Source organism: Myxine glutinosa, unplaced genomic scaffold (genome assembly GCF_964187855.1).
Source record: "Myxine glutinosa unplaced genomic scaffold, kmMyxGlut1.1 SCAFFOLD_738, whole genome shotgun sequence".
NCBI classification, from domain to species: Eukaryota; Metazoa; Chordata; class Myxini; order Myxiniformes; family Myxinidae; genus Myxine; species Myxine glutinosa.
In genome coordinates, this window is record NW_027616833.1 from 48,131 (window position 1) to 70,445 (window position 22,315).

Here is a 22,315-nt window from a genome sequence, read left to right on the forward strand (position 1 = left end):
CGAACACACCATCGTTTCTGGAAGTCCCCACAGTTATCAAAAGACAATTCCAGGTTCAGCCGAGACGACACCAATGACCTAAGAAAGACTACAGCGTCATCCACTGGAACAACACTGTTCCGGATTTTCCTTTTCCTGGACACATATATAGCAAGTTTTGCCTCAGAAATTAAAAAGTTGGCTAAAAAACATTCGTGCCTACATCTGGGTTTAATACTAAAACCAAATATAAAAACACAGTGTGTAAAAACCAACCCCAACCCTTTAATGACATGTGATAAAACAGTAAAAAGTGGTGTCAATCTTGGGCATTCAACAAAGGCATGAAAAAGAGTTTCCTGGGCATCACAAAAAGGGCACTTTTCAAGGACATGTGGACACATTCGGTGTATCAAAACGTTTGAGGGTAAAATGTGATGTGCCAATCGCCACTGCAAGTCTCCGGAGCGTTTGGCAATGGGTACCTTGTACATAACAAGCCAGTTTATCGAAGTAGAATGAGTAGTCTGGAGCATTCTCCTCCAGTGCGCTTGTGGTTCTGCAGGTCTATCAGAAACAAGAGTTTTGACACACATGCCATAAACAGAGGATTTTTCCATCAACTTAAAGGAGGTGAAACCTTGAAAAAGAGGCAAAAGCTCTGGAAAGGGGTGTTGGGATGAGAGAGGGCCAGCTTCCACCTGTGGAGCCCATTTTAGCTTGGTTTGCTTGAAAAAGTGCAGAATCACAGAGAATATCCTCCCAATGACCCGAATGGACCTAACTCCAGTGGCAACAGCGACGTCAGCAGCTGGTTTCCACTTGTAAGGAGGAGGGGTTCTAAAATCTTTAACCTTGGTGCATCCAGCATCAATAAACTTTTGCATAAAAGTACGATCACTGCAGACCCCTTCAAAAATGGGGTTTAAAAAAATTGGCTCGTTTAAGAACATTTCAAGAGAATAATTACTGTTATCACGGCGAACGGTAACCGCCTGCCATGCCTCCAGCACACTCCTGTAGAACAGGGGGACTGATGCCATATCGACTTTCTTGCTGCCAATAAGGAACAGCTCCTGATCGTAGCCGAGTCTCCCTGCCTGCCGAAGCAGGCAGTGAGCCAATGCCTTCCACGGGACGTCTGTGTACAGCAGTCGACGAAGCGACAGGAGGCGAAAAGCCATAACTTTACTGGTAATGGCAATCAGACCCTGTCCTCCTTCAGCAACGGGTAGGTTTAACACACCAGGTTTGAGCCAGTGCTTCCCCCCCCAAAAGAAGTCAATAAAAATAGATTGCAGTTTTTTAAGAATAAAATCCGGGGGCTGCAGTGCCATAAAAACGTGCCAAAGCATCGATGCTGCAAGGTTATTTATAATGAGGGTTCGGCCCCGATAGGAGAGTTGGCAGAGTAAGCCCTTCCATTTTAGCAGCCGCCTCTCAGTTTTAATTATGAGAGATTCCCAGTTTCTCAAAATGAAGTTTTCGGTACCAAGAAAGACACCAAGGTAAAGAACGCCATCCCATGCCCATTCGAGTTGCTCCGGCAGAGTCGGAGGAGTGGCGCCATTTTGCGGACCAAGGTAGAGAGCTCTGCTCTTTTTCCAATTCACTTTTGCCGAACTTGCCAAACTGAATTCATGGACGCATTGGACCAAGGCCAAGACGTCCTCATCCGAGTGAACGATTGCACAAAGATCGTCTGCATAAGCAATCACCTTGAACGGGTTCGCAGTTGGTTGAGGAACGAAACCGGGAAGACGTGCGCGCAAACGAACGAGCAAAGGCTCAATCGCGAGGGAGTACAGGAGGCCGGAAAGAGGGCAACCTTGACAAATGCCTCTACTAGCCGGGAAAGGCTGACATAAAATGTTGTTAACTTTTGCTAAACTAAAAATGTTATTATAGAGTAGCTGTACGTGAGAGATAAAAAATTCACCAAAACCAAACCCCCGTAAAACAGAGAAAAGATAAAAGTGATCGATGGCATCGAAGGCCTTTTCTTGATCGAGGAACACCAGACCAACATTTCTTTGTTCGAGAGAGCAGATATCAATCATGTCACGTACAATAAAGATACTGTCGTGAATTGACCTTTTAGGGACACAGTAAGATTGATCTGGGTGTATGATCTCCCCAATCACGACTCTGAGCCGGTTGGTGAGAGCCTTGGAAAAGATTTTATAATCCACGCATAGCAAGGATATCGGACGCCAATTTTCCACCCGATGCAGATCTCCCTTCTTGGGTATTAGGGCAAGCACCGCTCTACGGCAGCTGAGTGGCAGTTGGTTGAGTCGTAAACTGTCAGAAAATATTTCCAACAGTTCCGTCCCAAAGAGATCCCAGAAAGCTTTGTAGAACTCTACGGGGAGTCCATCCAAGCCAGAGGCTTTTCCATTCGGCAAGGCTTGTAGTGCAACAAACAGTTCCTCCATAGTTATCTTTCTGTCCAGCTCTTGACGTGCAGTAGCTGACAAGGTGGGCAAGGACGCGGTTAAAGAATGCACCATTTCGTCATCAATGTCTTTCCTACAATACAGATCAGAGAAGTAATCTTTAACCAGGGTTCTAATGCCCTTGTGATCCTTTATCATATTGCCCTGCACAGTCCGTAACAAGGTGAGCTGCTCGCTACCCTTTGAAGTGTGTTCAAGTCGAAAGAAGAAACTAGAAGGCACGTCCAGATGACGCAAATTCTCCACACGGAGACGAACCATGGCACCTCTAGCTTGTTTTACACATAGCCGGTTGAGAATAGCTTTCTTTTTGGCCAATGAAAGATTCGTTTCCATTGTGTTGGAAGGTGACAGATGGCTTTGCAAAGCTAAAATTTCTTTTTCAATAACACTTTTAAAGAGAGACTCATCTTTTGTACAAAAGAATCTATACTGCTGACAAAAGGTTTTAATTTGCACCTTGGCATTATCCCACCATTGATTGAGGGAAGAAAAAGAAGGTTTCCGCAAAAGCAGTGTACCCCAGAAAACCCGGAAGGCTTTAAGGAAAGCTTGATCCTCTAAAAAGTCCACATTAAAAATCCAATGTGCAGCTCCATAGTTCCGTATCGGAGAGAGAAGAGAAAAGGTGACCATGTGATGATCGGAGAAACCGATTGGTAAAATTTGCACATTGCCCATCATGTTAAGAAAGTTACTATTTATGTAAACACGATCTAGCCGAGCGAAGGAAAGCCGACCGTCAAGACAGCGACACCATGTATACTGGCGTATGAGGGGGTTGTGAAGTCTCCACGCATCAACGAAAGAGAATTTAGATAAAACCCTTGCCAGTGGGATGGTACTAGCTAGATGAGGTTCTTTACCGTTCCGTCCATGGCAGAGTCTAGAGTACAATTAAAATCCCCACTCAAGCAAACAAGATTATTAAAATCTGCATGAGTGAGTGATGTTTCTAACTGTGTGAAGAAGGTGACCCTGTCAGTGCTGTCACTGGGTGAGTAGACATTAAAAAGTGTGTGCCTGTAACCATTGAAGGTGAAAGACACAGAAATTAGATACCCCTTAATTATGTCTTCAAAAACAATGTCAGTTTGGAGGAAAAAAGAAGATGAGAAGAATATAGCTACCCCGGCTCTAGGGCAAGCCAAGCTACTGAAAAACCATTGGCCGTTCATCAACCTTCGCCATTGGCTTTCGCACGAAGGACTGCATCTCGTCTCCTGTAAAAGCATGACATCAATATGCTTTTCCTCAGTGAGTAATTTCACCTGGGTCTTGCGCAATGGGGACCGCCCCCCATTGATATTCAAGGTAGCTACAGAAAAGGTCATGTGAAGAAGAAGGGGAAGGGGTTATATAGCGGAAGGTTGGTCTACTTGTAGCTCTTCCTTCGCTTTGACGATGTACTTCTTGAGGCAGAATACTTCTCGTTCCCCAACTCCGAACTGGCTGGACTTCAGGACGAGATATTTCGCGGATGTTATGAAGATTTTTAGGTCTGGAAAGAAATCTTTCACCTTTACTCGCCTCTTCCGAAAAGTGTCTTTCAGGAATTTTAGAATTTCTGCAGGTGTGATGCCCGGGTCACCCTCCGGCCCATGAGACGACAACACTTCGTTCCAAGCCTCGATGCTGATGCCAGACGTGAGGGATGAGGCTCCATCGGAGTCATAGTCCAATTGATCAGCGTGAGTCTCACCCTCTAACGATAAAGCAGGTGCCGGTGCAGCAGATGCTGTGTGTGCCATCCCCTGAATGTCTGCAGGTTTTGGACACGTCTGCAAATCAGACAATGATGCAACAGGTGTTGCGAGATTCACCTCTTCATGACCCGCTATGGTCATGCCACGCTCCGGAATTATATGAGGCGTTTCAACGACAGAACTTGTATATGTCTTGAGGGCACAGCCTGGGACATCCTGAGGCACAACCTCCTCAGGTGCGTCATGCCCAGCTGATACAGAAACTGCGCATTCCATGTCTGCGCAGCCCGGGACATTCTGAGGCACGACCTCCTCAGGTGCCTCACGCCCCGCACGGACAGAAACTGTACATTCCGCACAGCCCTGGACATTCTGAGGCACGACCTCCTCAGGTGCCTCACGCCCCGCACAGACAGAGACTGTACATTCTATGTCAGCACAGCCCGGGGCATTCTGAGGCACGACCTCTTCAGGTGCCTCATGCCCCGCACAGACAGAAACTGTGCATTCCATGTCCGCACAGCCCAGGCCATTCTGAGGCACGACCTCCTCAGGTTCCTCACGCCCCGCAGAGGCGGAGGCTAAAATGGGCTCTGTAGGTCCATTATTGTCATCACAAGCAGCTCTTTCACTCTGATTCATTAATTCTTTATCATCATCAGGAGTTAGAGATGCAAATCTATTGTGTAAGGCTATGCCGGTAACACAAGGAGCCACCTCAGTGAGGGGTCCATTGTCGCTTCCAGTCAACACAATCTTTTTTGAATCCCTCGTTGCTGCTTCGTCATTAACGTTCGGCCGTTTGTGCTTCTTCCGAGCAGTAACAACAGTGAAACCTTCATCATTCATGGAGGAATCCCTCACTGCTGCTGTCGATGTCGACGGCTGATTGTCCACAGCATTACCAGGTGCCGCCTGTTTAGGCGTGCCCACGGGGACAGTTACCTTCGTACAGGTATCTCTCGCTGCTGCCGCCGATGTGGACGGCTGATCGTCCACAGCATTACCAGGTTCTGCCTGCTCGGTTGTTCTCACGGGGACAGTTACCTTCGTGCAGGCACCTTTAACATGTCCGTGTTGCCCGCAAATGAAACAGGTCGTCGTTTCGGTCGACACATATATTTGCCATTGAGCGACAGCGTCATGGTCGCATTAAGCGTCTGAGCGTTGTCTTTGAGGATAATATAACAATGACGCCGGAAGGTCATGACGTGTCAGAGCGAGGCGTCTGCTCGAAGTCGCAGGGGGATCATGGATATCCGGGACACGACGGTGCCGAAACGATTAAGCGAAGAGACAATGTGCTCGCTCTTTATAAACGGCGGTAAGTTCGACAAAATGATTCGGACCGCCGGTGTGTCCATCGGACTAACACTTAAATAAATGCCCTGGGATAAGGACAAGCCGTGTTCCACCACCTCATTAACGAGGTGTTCCTTTGATACAAAAACCACAATTCTGTGGTTCATCCTGGAGGCAGCGAGGACATTATCCAGGCCGACAATGTTACCAATACTGGTTACCACGTCCTCGACGCTCACTCCGTCAGGCGGGCAAGCAATAAGCCCGTGTTTGCGAGTCAATGACTCATACCTGCTATTGTGCAAACGAACGTTCGCCATAGCTAAAAATAAATGAAACTAAAGAAACGGTTTCGAAATAAAATAAAAGAGAACCTGTCGCGAGCAAAACCTGCAGGCGAAGGTAAAATGAAAAGAAATAGAATAAGGGAGCCGATAAACGACGATGATGAAGAACACGGCAAACAGAGCACAGGCCCGAAGAACACAAGGTTCTTTAGGACTCGCACCAAACTCACCGTGCGCGCTCTCTTTCTCTCTCTTGTCTCAACAAAGAAGGAAAACACGGGGAAAACTTCACAAGCACGTACAAGGACACAGAGGGAGTGAAATGGGGGATGGGAAAGGCAAACAACACAACACAGTACTCACAGCTCCTCACACACAGCAGCCATGATTGTCACACCCACGCACGACTCACCAACGACCAGCAGGGGGCGCGAGAGAGAGAGAGAGTGAGAGTGAGAGAGAGTGAGAGAGAGAGAGAGAGAGAGAGAGAGAGAGAGAGAGAGAGAGAGACTTTTCTTCCCCTTTATTACAAGGAAAACAAGTTTTACATGGTGAAGGATGTTTGTACAAGCATCAAAAGAAATAACCAGGAAAGGAAGGGGTAACAAAGAAGCAATACTTTAGATTTATAAATTGATTGTTAGAACACCACCAACCATACCACATAAGGATTGTTTCGCACACCACCGGTTTTTTAATAAAGCAGGATCTTGAGTTTCAAACTCAAAAAGAACACGCGATGTAACCAATGCTTTAAAAATAGTTAAAACGTCATCAGCTAGAACGTCAATGTTCTGCAGTTTACGTTTCCTCGATAAATAAATGGCAAGTTTTGCCTCAGAACACAGAAAGTTTGCTAAAAGACATTCATTTTTACATTGATACAAGACATTAAAACCAAATATGAAAACACAATGTGTAAAAGTCAAACCGAGCCCCCGGATCACACGTGACAGGATTTTAAAAAACGAGGCCAACCTTGAACATTCAATAAAAATGTGAAAAATGGTCTCTGGGGTGTCGCAAAAGGGGCACAATTCCGAGTTTTCAGGACATATACGGTGGGACAGGATGTTACAAGGCAGGATGTTGTGCGCTAGCCGCCATTGTAGATCACCCGAGCGCTTGACAGTAGGTTCTTTGTACATCACCTGCCAGTTTATTGTTGTGAAACGGTTAGCTTGAAGCAGCGCTCGCCAATGAGCTTGTGGCTCTGCAGGTTTGCCAGGAAAAAGAGTGAGAACACATAGATTGTACACTGAGGATTTCTCCATCTGGGTAAAGAGCCTAAAACTTTGAAATAAAATTAAAAGATTTGGGAAAGGACATTGGGATCGATGGAGGGCATCTTCTATGTCTGGGTCCCATTTTAACCCGGTTTGCTTAAAGGTCCGTAAAATCACAGAGAAAATTCTGCCAATGACTCTGATGGACCTCACACTGGTGGCCACGGCAATGTCAGCAGCTGGCTTCCATCTATGTACAAAGGGGTTCCTGAGGTGTTTTACTCTGGTAACACCGGCATCAATAAACTTTTGCATAAAAGATCTGTCACTACAGACCCCATCAAAGAAAGAATTTAGAAATATTGGTTCATTTAGGAACATCTGAAGGGAGTAAGCACTGGTGTCACGGCGAAAAGAAACAGCCTGCCACGCTTCCAGCATGCTTCGGTAAAACAACGGGACCGATGTCATATCCACGTGCTTCGCGTCAAGAAGAAAAAGCTCGTCACCATAGCCAAGTTTCCCAGCTTGCCTAAGCAAGCAATGGGCAAAGGCTTTCCATGGGACGTCGGAGTATAGAAGCCTTCGTGCTGAGAGGAGGCGAAAAGCCATCACTTTGCTCGTCACATCTATTAGCCCCTGTCCACCTTCTGCAATCGGCAGGCTTAGTATTCCTGGCCGGAGCCAGTGCTTTCCCCCCCAGAAAAATCCACAAAAAAGCTTTGAAGTTTTTTAAGGATAAAACCTGGGGCCTGCAGTGCTTTGAAAACATGCCAGAGCATTGATGCCGCGAGATTATTAATGACCAGAGTACGACCCCGGAAGGAAAGCTGCCTCAATAGTCCCCTCCATTTTATCAACCGCTGCTCAGTTTTGGTAATCAGCGACTCCCAGTTTTTTGAAATAAAATCTTGAGTTCCAAGAAAGACACCGAGGTAGTGTATTCCTTCATTGGTCCATACAAGCTGCCCTGGTAGGGTTGGAGGGGGAGTTTCATTCTGTGGACCTAAGTAAAAAGCTTTGCTCTTTTCCCAATTAACTTTAGTCGAGCTTGCCAGGCTGAATTCCTCGACAGACTCAACCAGAGCGCGAACATCGTCATCGGAGTACACAATTGCGCAGAGGTCATCCGCATAAGCAATGGTCTTTACGGGATTTTCTAACGGCAGAGGATAAAACCCTTGTAGCCGTGTGCGTAAACGATGTAGTAAAGGTTCAATTGATAGGGAGTATAGAAGGCCAGACAGGGGGCACCCTAGACGAATACCCCTGGTAACAGGGAAAGGCTGACTTAAGATGTTGTTTACTTTGAGCAAGCTAAAAATATTATTATACAATATTTTGATATAACAAATAAAATTTTCCTTTAAACCAAACCCCCGTAAAACAGCAAAGAGATAAGAGTGATCAATCGTGTCGAAAGCTTTTTCTTGGTCTAAAAACACCAGACCAACATTTCTATGTTCAGCAATACAAATGTCGATCATGTCACGTACAATAAAAATGCTATCGTGTATTGTCCTTTTAGGAATGCAATAGGATTGATCGGGGTGTACAATCTCCCCAATCAAAGGTTTGAGGCGGTTGGCAAGAGCTTTTGAAAAAATCTTGTAGTCCGTGCAGAGGAGCGAAATGGGACGCCAATTTTTAAGTTGCTGGAGGTCTCCTTTCTTAGGTATGAGAGCAAGTATAGCCCTGCGACAGCTGATTGGTAACAAGCCTGATCGTAGGCTATCAACTAAGAGGTCAAGCAACTCAGGTCCCAACAAATCCCAGAAGGTTTTGTAGAACTCTGCAGGGATTCCATCAAGTCCAGAAGCTTTACCTGTGGGCAAAGTTTGCAAAGCAGTGAAAAGTTCGTCAAGAGTCACTTCCTTGTCAAGTTGTTGACATGCAGGTTCGGACAAGGTGGGCAAAGAAGTGGTTAAGGAACGAATCATGTCTTCTTTAGTGTCTCTGGCACAATACAAGTCAGAGAAGTATTGTTTTGTCAAGCTTCTAATGTCTTTTGGATCGTGTGTTGTTCGGCCTCCTGGTGCCTGCAGCGAAGTTATTTGCTGGTTTCTCTTTTTTCGTGCTTCCAAAGCAAAGAAAAACTTGGAAGGAGTATCAATAGAGCTGTAGTTCTCCATTCGTAGCCTTATTAGAGCCCCTCTGGCTTGTTTTGCACAGAGTTGAGCAAGGAGTGCTTTCTTCGTTGCTATTAGAGAACTGGTCCTTTCGGCACTGGGAGCTGGAAGGCTTGACTGGAGAGACAATATTTCTTTGGCAATTAGAGATTGCAGCGCAGATTCATTCCTTGTACAAAAGGAGCTATATTGCTGGCAAAAGGTCCTAATATGGGTTTTCGCATTGTCCCACCATTGTGTGAGGCAGGAGTAGGAAGGCTTCCGTAGTAGTAAGGCTTCCCAAAAGGCTCGGAAGGCGACAGGAAAAGCGTCATCTTGCAGAAGACTCACATTGAAGGTCCAATGGGCAGTGCCACGATTTCGAGCCGGGGAGAGTATATGAAGAACAACCATGTGATGGTCCGAAAAACCACTTGGGGTGGTGTCAACATGGTCTATGACATTTAGAGAGTCATTATTGATGTAAAATCTGTCTAGCCTTGCAAGAGATAACCGGCCATTTGCACATCGGCACCACGTGTATTGCCGTGCAGATGGGTTCTGGAGTCTCCATACATCCATAAGGGAGAATTTGGACAATGCTCTCTTTAAGGGTGTTGTACTTGATGGGTGGGGCTCTTCTCCATTACGATCAAGGGTGGGATACAGTGTGCAATTAAAGTCCCCACACAGACAAACAAGACCATCAAAATCAAGGTGTGTGAGGGACATTTCTAACTGTGTGAAAAAAACTAATCTTTCTGTGCTCGTGCTGGGTGAATATACATTTATTAAAGTGTGTTTGTAACCATTATAAAAGAAATTAACTGAGACTAAATGCCCTTTAGTAATCTCCTTAAAAGTGACATTTTCAGGACAGAAAGAAGGATTTAAATAAATAGCCACTCCAGCACTAGGACAGGTCAAGCTACTAAAGAACCACTGTCCTTTCATGATGCGAGTCCATTCGCTCATGCACGAAGAGCTACATCTTGTCTCTTGCAAAAGAGCAACATCGAAATGTTTTTGCTCGACAAGCAACTTCACCTGAGCTTTACGCAGGGGTGAACGTCCCCCATTTATATTTAAAGTTACAACAGAGAAGGTCATGGTGTAGGTAGGGAAGATTTATCATGTACAGGGAAGTTAGGGTGTGCTTGTAGCTCTTTCCGAGCTTTCAGTACACACTTTCTCAGGCGAAAAACTTGTGACTCAGTCACACCAAGTTGTTCAGCCTTAAGGAGGAGACGTCTTGAGGAGTTTATAAAGCCAGACAGGTTCGGGAAGAAGGTTATAATTTTAACCTTTTTCTTTCGAAAGGTGTCCTGAAGAAACTTTAGAATTTCCATGGGTGATAAATCATCATCACCCTCCAGTTCCTTGGCTATTGCTGGGTCATTCCAGACCTCGCTACTAGCACTAGAGGCGAGCGACGAGGCCCCATCTGAGTCGTAACCCGAAAGGTCTTCATTTTTTTCCCCACACACCGAAACCGATGCTCTCATAACGGGAATATCGTCTTCTACTAAAGGTGCAGCTGTTTCCACAGCGGGAGTTTTAAAAACCGTAACAGGGATTAACGTTTTTATATCAGAGGCTTTGCACTCTCCTTCTGGAGCTGCTACTTCTTCTGCCTCCATTACTTCAGACACTTCATCGTCAGCAGGGCGCGGGACGAGAGCAGGTTTGTGGTTCTTGACTTTAGTTTCAGTAACCGGGGGGGTTACCACAACATCTTGGGGCATTGCGCTTGGTCCTTGTTCATGAGAGGAATGAACGGAAACGTCTTCTTCCATTTCAGCAAACACACTGAACCTATTCTGCAGCAGAAGACCAGCTGCAGGGGCTTCTGTTTCTAAAAAAGAAACATTACGTTCGTTCGACGGCGCTATCTTTTTCGAAACGCTCGCCTGTATGTCCTCATTACCGCTTCCTCTTTTATAACTCCTCCTGGAGGACACGGTAATAAAACCCGCGTCATCAGCCGGTGAATTATCGATTTCCGCGCTCGAATGTGAAGGCTGATCTGCCGTCCCAGACGCGTCATTATCATTGCGAAGATCGACATTTGGTTCTGTCCGTCTAGATGTGCCACTAGGATCGGCATTTGTTCCTGACTGTCTCGATGTGCCACCGGATATACACTTCGGACAAGCACCTTTTAAATGTCAGAGGGCACCACACGTGAAACACGTCATTGTCTCTGTTGCGATGTACATTCGATAATTTCGATTTTCAACGACCAACGTAGCTGAGGCATTGAGCGATTGAGCATTGTTTTTTAACACCATGTAACAGTGCCGCCGAAAGGACATGATGTGGCGGACTGTAGAATCCGAACGCAAACGGAAGGGAATCATGGAGATTTTTGACACCACGGTGCCAAACTGTGTTAAAACGGACAAAATCTGTTCGTTTTTAACAAAAGGCGGTAAATTAGATAAAGTGATTTTCACTGCCGGTGAGTCCAACATACTAACGTTAACGAAAATATCTGGCGGTAAGGACAAACCAGTTTCAACCGCCTGAGCGACATAGCGCTCCTCGGAAAGAAAAACAACAACTCGTTGGTTCATCTTTGAAGCTGCTAACACATTTTCAAAACCAACGAGTTCACCCAAGCCCATCACGACGTCATCGACCCGAACCCCGTCGGGTGGACTAACTATTACCCCATTTTTACGAGTAAGTGACTCGTAAATGCTGTTCTGCAAACGACTGTTTGCCATAGCGATAAATGAACCAAAACCAAGGAAATATTTGAAAAAGCAAAACAAAATAGAACCTATCGCAAGCAAAGCCTGCAGGCGAAGGTAAAAATAAAAGAAATAGAATAAGGGAGCCGATAAACGACGATAATAAAGAACACGGCAAGCAGAGCACAGGCCCGAAGAACACAAGGTTCTTTAGGACTCGCACCAAACTCACCATGCGCGCTCTCTTTCTCTCTCTTGTCTCAACAAAGAAGGAAAAACACGGGGAAGACTTCACAAACACGTACAAGGACACAGAGGGAGCGAAAAGGGGGATGGGAAAGGCAACAACACAACACAGTACTCACAGCTCCTCACACACAGCAGCCATGATTGCCACACCCATGCACGACTCACCAACGACCAGCAGGGGGCGCGAGAGAGAGAGAGTGAGAGTGAGAGAGAGTGAGAGAGAGAGAGAGAGAGAGAGAGAGAGAGAGAGAGAGAGAGACTTTTTTGACTTTTTAGACTTTTTATTACAAAAATATAAAAATACAAGCCAGTCGGTGAAGATACTATTCAATACAGGCACAATAATCAAAAATACAGAAAAGAAAAAGAGATAATGACAGGAAATCAAAACAGTCCAATGGACTAGAAAAGAAAAACAACAACAGAAAAACCAACCACACACTGATTCAATCCCAACAAACCTACAAATATATCAATAATTCATTCTCCTGCACCATGCAGATCCCATCAAAACACCAGATGTTCATAAACTCATCAATACATTTCTTTCTTCCAGAATCACAAAATTCAAGTTTGAGTCTTGCAGATATCAAGGCATTAAAAAAGAACAAGACATCACATTGCCCAATCGGCTTTCCTTTCAGTTTTTCCTTCCTCGATAAATAAATTGCCATTTTCGCCGTGGCCACTAAAAACAAAAACAACATATGTACATGTTCTTTCATATCATTGAAACCAAAAATAAATGATCGCAGAGAAAAAGTGATCTTCATTTTTCCAGCCATGTAGTTCAGCCATTGAAATAAAGGCACAAGCCTTGCACAATCAACGTATGCATGGAACACATCCTCTGTGTAAACACAGAACGGGCAACACATAGATATGGGCGCGAAATGACTCACTAATTTATTAGATGGAATGATCCAGTGTATCATTCGCCACTGGAGATCACCTGTCCTTTTGCTTACCAGCTTACTGTATACTGATTCCCATGCAGGCTCAGATGGGAGTCCTTCCGGCATTAGTCCTTTCCACCTGGCCACTCCATTTAACGGTGAGTTCCCAAGCAGAACTGCAGTGCATAACCGATACAGGTCTTTACTACTGCATTTCTGAAAAATGTTTTGTCCCTCACTAATTGGGGGCAAGTCTCCGTGACTAGGCTGTACCAATAAACCAGGAAAATGCCAGTCATTGGATGTCACCAAAACTTCCTGGGTCCATCTTAGTCCAAGTTGGAAGCTTTTCTTTACTATTCCCTTTAGTATTCTTCCGATTATTCTGTTTGACCATATTCCAGTCATATCGGCTATCTCTTGCACCGTCTTCCACCCCCAACCAGAATCATGGCGGAGGTCCAACACTTTGATTATGCCCGCTGTAATAAAGTGTTGATAAAAGTCTCGGCTTCTTGGAATTGCAGGAAACAGTAGGTTGTAAAAAAGGGGTTCTTCCACGAACATGCTTGTCGCATAGGTTTCTTGCTGGCGACTAGTCGAAAGGCTTTGCCAGGCATTCAGAAGGCTCTGATAGAATGATGGTAGATGAGATGTGTCGACATGTTGGAGTTGGACTAAGAAAAGTTCAAGGCCATATCCGAGCCCACTTGCTTTTCGCAGCACGTGATAGGCCAGAAGTCGGCTTGGCAGTCGTTCCTTGTACAGCAACTGCTGTATGGTACACAGCCGAAAAGCCATGATACGACTTTTTATGTCGATCAGTCCCTGGCCACCTTCAGACAAGGGGCTACATATGACATTTGGTAGTAACCAATGGTGACCACTCCAAAAAAAATCCACGAGTAGCCTCTGCACTGCCTTTAGTAGTGCCTCTGGCGGCTGAAGGCAGATAAACCTATGCCACAGGGAAGAAGCCACCAAATTATTCACCACTAGAACCCTGCCTTTGTAGGAAAGGTGGGGCAGAGCTCGTTTCCACAGTCCCAGTCTTTTTTTGACATGCTCAACAATCCCGTCCCAATTTTTGAGGACGTAATGTGGAGATCCCAGGAAAACCCCAAGGTATTTGACTCCGTCTTCCACCCATTTTAACTTTGTTGGTAGATGCACAGGTGGTACCAGCACTCTTCCAGGTGGAATGTTCTTGAGACAGGGAATCCATAAGGCCTTACTCTTGTCCCAGTTACACTTCAAAGAAGAAGCGAGGCAAAAAAGATTTAAACATTCAACAAGTGCTGGGATATCACTCTCCTTCTTAACAACCACACAGACATCATCTGCATAAGCCGATACAACTACTGAAGGACTCCCAGGGGATACAGTCACTCCTGAAATATTTTTCCTACATAAAATTAGGAGTGATTCCATTACCAAGGAAAATAATAACCCAGAAACCGGGCATCCTTGTCTCACCCCTCTTTGAACCTGTACCGGAGAGCTGAGTTCGTTATTTATTTTAAATAAACTAAATATATTGTTGTACAACAAAGTCACGTAGGCCCTAAAATTGACACCAAAGCCACATGCTTCTAGCACCCGATACAAAAAAACATGATCCACACTGTCAAAAGCCCTTTCCAAATCCAGGAATATTATCCCAAAATCTTTTTCCAAGCAATCACATTCCATTAAATCTCTAATCAAAAAAATATTATCATAAATAGATCTGTTTGGGATGCAGTAACTCTGATCATGGTGGACTAGATCACCGATTACCGTCTTCAACCGACTGGCCAACACTTTTGACAATATTTTATAGTCCGTACATAATAACGAGACCGGCCGCCAATTCTTTATCTGTCGTAGATCCCCAGTCTTTGGAATCAGCGACACCACTGCTCTTCTGAAGCTTAGTGGGAGTTCTCCAAGCACCAAGGATGATTCCAGGACATTCAATAATTCAGGGCCCAAAAGGTCCCAAAAAGCCAAGAAAAATTCTGCCGGTAGGCCGTCAATCCCAGGAGCTTTCCCCGAGTCCATTTCACTTAGGGCCTGCGTTAGCTCAGGCAAAGTAATTGTTGAATCCAGGCCCAGGCACTGAGGCTCAGTTAGGGATGAAAGGTGAGAAGTTAAAAATTCCATGGTTTGCTCACAAACATTTTGTTTTGCATAGACTTTTGAAAAAAACTCTCTAATGCACAACCTTACATCTCCAGGGTTGGCAACCATGTTTCCCCTAAAGTCTTGTACAGAGAAAAGGGTTTTGGGTGACTTATTTACAAAATCCATTTGGAAGAAAGATTTACTCGGGCTGTCTGATACCTTTAAATTGTTTATTCTTAATCTAATTAACAGGCCTGCTGCTTTCTCCTGAATCAGCTCTCTCAGTTGAGCCTTCTTTTCAACCAATAACCTGTGGTCTCTTCTGATATTATCTTTAGCCAGTTTACACTCTAACCGTATAATATCAGCTTCTAAACAAGCCATTGTTATATTTTTTACGTCAGTATCATTTGAAACAAACTGCTGACAAAACACTCTAATCTGAGCTTTTGTGTTATCCCACCATAATGCTAAAGAAGAGAAAGAGGGCTTTCTTGAAAGTTGGATGACCCAAAAAGCACGGAAGGCGTCTTTAAACAAAGCATCTTCGAGAAGACTGGTATTGAATTTCCAGTATGCACTTTTGCGTAAGGGTTGAGGGAAAAAGAGGCCCATGGTAACTAAATGATGATCAGAAAACAAAGATGGAAAATGATTTGGAGAGATAACCGCATTCCTGAACTGTGAGTTTATGTACCAACGGTCAAGTCTAGCGAAAGTCATTCTCCCATTGGCACATCGTCCCCAAGTATACTCAGATTTGTTGGGGTAATGCAGTCTCCATGCATCTAGCACACCCACTGCCGAAAAATAATTTAACAAATCAGTACTACCTTCGGGATGAGGTTCTGCTGTATTTCGGTCTATACTGGGTTTAAAGGTGCAATTAAAGTCACCCCCCATGCAAATACAATTATTGAGATCTATCGACTGCATGTGTCGAATTAAAGATGAAAAGAAAGCTCTTCGGTCCACACTCTCACTTGGTGCATAAACATTGAATAGTGTAAACCGAAAATTATTAATGACCAGTTCCAATGAAATAAACCGGCCTTTAATCACCTCCTGGAAGAGGCATGACTCAGGTACTAGGCCTGGTCTGAGTAAAAAGGCTACACCAGCAGAAGAAGAAGACATGTTACTAAAAAAACATTGTCCTTTAAAGAGGCGACACCAGTCGTACTCCGCATTTTGAATTATATGGGTTTCCTGGAGTAAGAGTACATCAATTTTCTTGCGCTCAAATAAACTTTTCACCTGAACCTGGCGGTTTTGGCTTGCACCTCCGCCATTCATATTTAAGGTTCCAAAGGTGATTTTTTTCATGGATTATCAAAAGGCGTGAGCGGTTGTTGGGAAATCTCGCTCCCTGCTTTTGTAACAGCCTAAGCCGATGAAACAGCGACCTTGTTAAATGAAATTCATCCGGCCTCCTAATTATGTCCTTTGCAGCCTGGATGAATGAAATTAAATCAGGAAAATGATCTTTTACAATCACATTTCGGTGTCGGTAGGTGTCATTCAGAAAAGAAATAACGAGTTGAGGGGCTATGGATGATTGATCTGATGAAGATTGAGACAACTCAGTCATCTCAACTTCATCCTCTGAATCTGACAAATCAGAAACAGCTCCGCCCGGGTCACATATATCAGTCTGCCCAGTCCCCATTTTGATGCCAACCAAGTCCGAAGATTTGCTGGAATGTTCTATGGTAGAGTCATCCTCACTCTGGTACCCGGGACATTCAGCAGGAGCTGAAATCTCGGCTTCACCCTCCTGCAGGGAGATGTTCACTGGCTCAGTTGACGAACCAGTGTCATGATTTAGATCTTGCAGGGGTAAAGAGGAGCTTGGGGCTGAGACATTCCCAATCCGCTCGGTCTCAGCAGGTAGTGAAGGTGGCGGCTCACTAATGGGCTCACCATCATCTTTAGTCTCACCATCTACTTTTTCTCCCAGGTTTTCGGTGCTGCCCGATAATGTTTCAGAATTAATTAATTCATGTTCCTTCTCCCTGGTGTCAACACAGCTTGTGGACACCTGAGAAAGACGTTCCAGGGCGTCTGCACCCACACTGTCTTTATCCAACACTACCTTTTTCAAAGTAATGTTGGAGTTACAAGCACCAGGTGCTCTTCGTTTCTTTGTCACCACAATGGGATTTTCTTCCATCTCCTCACTGCATGTAGCATCTGCCACCACAGGTGGGTTATCTGGGGTTATTTCATTATTTACCGAATCAGCGGTGTTGTCGTTTACACTAAGACGAACAGGAGTATTATCCCTACTCCTCGAGTGCGAGGGAGCGTCGGTAGGAACCGTTCGGGTATTTCGGTTTACGTTGTTTCGCACGTTAGAGACCGGGGTGTTATCTCTTTTACAATCAGCGTCACTATGACCTGCTTCACCACACCTTACACACGATACCTTCGGACAAAACCTTTTCACATGGCCAAAAGCTCCGCACTGAAAACATGTTAATGAGGCCGATGACGCATACATCTGGTACTCATGGTTGTTCACCTTTACCTTGAACGTGATGTTTAACCCCGTGTCATCGCCTCGATCCGGAAGCACCATATACACCTGCCGTCTGAAGCTCATCACGTGTTTAACACGTTCATCCTGAGACCGGAGCGGAATCATTGTGATTTTTGACACAGCTGTTCCGTATCGGGACAAAACGGACATCAGCTGGTTGCAGGTTATAAATGGGGGTACGTTAGATATGACGACCCTCATCGACGGAGTGTCCATAGGCGATGCCAAGACAAAGAGACCTGTCTCTGTGGTTAAACACGCACTTACAACATCGTGAACGAATTTTTCATCGGACACAAATACAACAACTTTTTGATTCATTCTCGACGCTGCTCGTACATTTTCACAACCGATTATTTTCCCCACCGACAAAACAATGTCCTCAGTGGAAGTTCCTTTGGGTGGAACACACACAAATGCATGCTTCCTTGTTAAGTTGTCGAACGCCTCTAACCGAGAGCGTGCATTCGCCATCCCAGCGAATTAACACCCCCCCCCCCCCCCACTTGTCCGAACCGGACAAGTAGGTACCAAAACGAAATAAATCAAACAAGAATAAATAATAAACGTGCAGTATAAGCACAAAAAGGCTTACAAAGCGTCGTCGAAGCCGGTAGGCCGCACCCAAAATGGGTCCGCTCTCAAACCTCTCTCTCTTGAAGACAAAGGTATAGGAAGGATGAAAACAAAATGCCAAAGTACACAGGATGGAAAGGAGAGGGAGGGGGGGGGGGCAGGGGAGGGCAGGAGAGGAGGAAAACTCACAAAGAACTCACTACAACACAGAGCAGTTGCTCACAGCCGCCATGACGCTACACCCAACGCACCGACGGCCGATAGGTGGCGACAGAGAGAGAGAGAGAGAGAGAGAGAGAGAGAGAGAGAGAGAGAGAGAGAGACTTTTGTATCTTTTTATTATAAAAGTATAAAACCATTCCACAAAGCAGTGTCAAACCAAGCAACGAGTTCAAAGAAACATTGTATAAGGATCATAAACACACCAAAAAAGAACAAAGGATATTCAAAAGAAATCAGCAAGTAAAATTTTTTTACCAACCAAAGGTGAGGACACAAACAGTAACCACAAACAATTTTAAAGGAAATGCTCACACAAGAACTATGAACACATCAAGAGCAAATTAAGCGTTTGATTAAATAAAGTGAAAAATTGAGAAAGGGAAAGAGAGGGGGGGAGAGAGAGAAGGGGAGAGAGAGAGGGGGAGAGAGGGAGGGGGAGAGAGAGAGAGAGAGAGACTTTTTTTTTCTTTCTTTTTTTTCTTTTTTTTTTTTTTATTGGTGATCCCAATGCGATCCAAATGGACAGACCAGGAGACAAACCTCGCACAACCAGTAGCCGGGAGCGACAGAGCATCCGTGTCCTTCCCAACCGTGTTCCTTTCTGAATGCACCATGTAACACGTCACCATGTTCACTGTTGGAGGAATGTTTGTGAACGCATTACATCATAACACTTTTCAGATATGTTTTCCTTGATGAACTTGGGGACTTGTGAGCCACTCCAGAGGTGTTGAAAAAAGGCCGATCGTAATGGGCAGGTGCTCCATCTTGGAGGTGCTCCATCTTGGAGGTGCGCCATCTTGCAGGCACGCAATGTTGCAGGTTATCCATCTTGCAGGTCATCCATCTTGCAGGTGCCCCATCTTGTAGGTTCTCCATCTTACAGATGCTCCATTTGTATGAAGCTTTGGAGTTGCAAGCTTTCTGGGGCTACAGCGGTGATCAGTTCACTCATTTACCCCCGGGTCGAGCTGTAACCCCCCCCCCCCCCCCCAAATTTGGAGAGAGAGAGGGGGAGAGAGAGAGAGAGAGAGAGAGAGAGAGAGAGAGAGAGAGAGCGAGGGGGAGAGAGAGGGGGAGAGAGAGGGAGAGAGAGAGAGAGAAACATTCGACATTTGTCCCCGTTTGTTGCCAGGAAAACATTGTTCACAGTGAAAACCCAAAAAAACAATTCAAGGCGATGGCTGTACAAGTTTAAAATGGGAGACAAGATAAATCATAAATTCATTGCAAGAGAACCATCAGCCAGTTGACATAAGGATGCCTTGACACACCACCGTTGTGAGAACACTGTGCAATCATTCGATTGAAACTCGAGATTTACACGCGATGTGACGAAGGCTTTAAAGAGGTGAACAGCATCATCAGCAGAATTACAGGCATTTTGCATCCTGTGTTTTCTCGACAAGTATATGGCAAGTTTTGCTTCAGAAGACAAATAGTTGGCTAAAAGGCACTCATCTTTACACAGGCGGGAAGTGGTGAAACCGAAGATAAAAACACAATGCGTAAAAATTAGGCCAAGCCCCCGGACCACACGCGATAAAACTGTAAAAAGGGGTGCCAACCGAGGACAATCAACAAAAATGTGAGAAATGGTTTCCGTCGCACCGCAAAACGGACATAATTCCGTGTTATCGGAACATATGCGATGCGATAAAACATTTGATGGTAAAATGTAGTGCGCCAGCCGCCATTGTAAGTCTCCGGAGCGCTTGGCGATGGGGGCCTTGTACATAGTAAGCCAATTGATGGTGGTGAAAGGAGTGGTCCGGAACATTCTCCCCCAGTGCGCTTGCGGTTCTGCGGGTCTATCATGAACAAGGGTTAAAACACACAAAGCATAAACACAAGATTTCTCCATCAAATGAAAAGAGGTGAAGCCCTGAAAATGAAGTAGAAGTCTAGGAAAGAGAAATTCGGATAAAGAAGGGCTAGCTTCCGCCTGTGGGGCCCATTTTAGCCCGGTTCCCTTGAAAAAACGCAGGATCACAGAAAAGATCCTTCCTATGACTCGAATGGATCGAACTCCGGTGGCTACAGCAATGTCAGCAGCTGGCTTCCATTTGTAAGGAAAAGGGGTTCTGAGATGTTTAACCTTGATGCATCCAACGTCGATAAACTTTTGCATAAAAGCACGGTTACTGCAGACCCCTTCAAATATGGGGTTTAGAAAGATGGGCTCGTTTAAAAACAGCTCAAGAGAATAGTTCCTGTTGTCACGGCGAACAGGAACCGCTTGCCATGCCTTCAGCATACTCCTATAGAATAGAGGAACTGGTGTTACATCAACTTTCGTGGTGTCTATAAGGAACAGTTCTTGGTCGTAGTTGAGTTTCCCTGCTTGCTGAAGCAGGCAGTGAGCCGACGCTTTCCACGAGACGTCGGTGTACAGCAGCCTACGAAGTGAAAGGAGGCGAAAAGCCATCACTTTGCTAGAAACAGCAATCAGTCCATGTCCTCCCTGAGCAGCAGGCAGGCTGAGCACACCAGGTCGAAGCCAGTGCTTACCTCCCCCAAAAAAGTGGATAAAAGTAGCTTGTAGCTTTTTGAGAACGGGATCTGGGGGCTGCAGTGCCATTAAAACATGCCAAAGCATTGATGCCGCAAGATTATTTATAACAAGGGTTCGGCCTCGATAAGAAAGTTGACAGAGTAAACCCCTCCATTTCAGCAACCGTCTCTCAGTTTTGATTATAAGAGACTCCCAGTTTTTTAAAATGAAGTTTCCAGGGCCAAGAAAAACACCGAGATAAAGGATTCCATCCCTTGTCCATTCAAGTTGTTCGGGCAGAGTTGGAGGAATGGCTCCATTTTGTGGACCAAGGTAAAGAGCACTGCTCTTCTTCCAATTGACCTTTGCAGAGCTTGCCAAACTAAATTCATGGACACATTGGACCAAGGCTGAGACATCTTCATCCGAATGAACGATTACGCAAAGATCGTCCGCATAAGCGATCACCTTAACTGGGTGCGCCGTTGGTTGCGGAAGGAAACCGAGAAGACGTGCACGCAAGCGAACAAGCAAAGGTTCAAGTGCGAGGGAGTACAGGAGGCCAGACAAAGGACATCCTTGGCGAATGCCTCTACTGGCCGGGAAAGGTGGACATAAAATATTGTTAACCTTGAGTAGACTAAAGATATTATTATACAGTAACTGTACGTGAGAGATAAAATTTTCTGGAAACCCAAACCCACGTAAAACCGAAAAAAGATAAAAGTGATCAATGGTGTCAAAGGCCTTTTCTTGGTCTAAAAAAACCAAACCAACATTTCTTTGTTTAAGATCACAGATATCAATTAAATCACGCACGATAAAAATACTGTCATGTATTGTCCTTTTCGGAACACAGTAGCATTGATCGGGGTGTATGATGTCGCCAATCACGGGCCTGAGCCGGTTGGTAAGAGCCTTGGAGAAAACTTTGTAATCCGTACAAAGCAGTGAGATGGGACGCCAATTTTGCGGTTGCTGGAGGTCTCCTTTCTTTGGGACCAGGGCGAGTACCGCCCTACGACAGCTTAGCGGCAGCAAGCCTAATCGTAGGCTGTCAACCAAAACTTCGAGTAACTCTGGTCCCAGGAGGTCCCAGAAAGCTTTGTAGAATTCTGCAGGTATCCCATCCAAGCCAGAGGCCTTACCTGAAGGTAAGGTTTGTAAAGCAGCATGGAGTTCTTCCATGGTTAGCTCCTTGTTCAGTTGCAGGCACGCAGACTCCGACAAGGTGGGTAAGGAGGAAGTCAAGGATCCCGTGATCTCGTTATCGATTCCCTTAGCGCGATACAGGTCAGAGAAGTAGTTCTTGAGGGAATACCTGATGTCTTTTTGATCGTGTGTTATTCTTCCTTCCTTCGTCCTTACTGAAGTTATCTGCTGACCTCTCTTAGTTCGGACTTCCAGTGCAAAAAAGAACTTGGAGGAGGTATCCAAATGACGCAGGTTCTCCATTCGGAGACGAAT

The 22,315-nt window shown here is 45.2% G+C and overlaps 1 long non-coding RNA gene across 1 annotated transcript in view; it reads right to left on the bottom strand.

Annotated features, from left to right (window-relative positions):
* Positions 1–19,327, bottom strand: part of LOC144889087 (uncharacterized) — a 31,928-nt gene extending 12,601 nt beyond the window's left edge. Inside the window, exon 1 of the long non-coding RNA XR_013621586.1 lies at positions 18,895–19,327. This is a non-coding gene — a long non-coding RNA (uncharacterized LOC144889087). The remainder of the gene's footprint in view (positions 1–18,894) is intronic.
* Between the last annotated feature and the right edge of the window lie 2,988 nt (positions 19,328–22,315).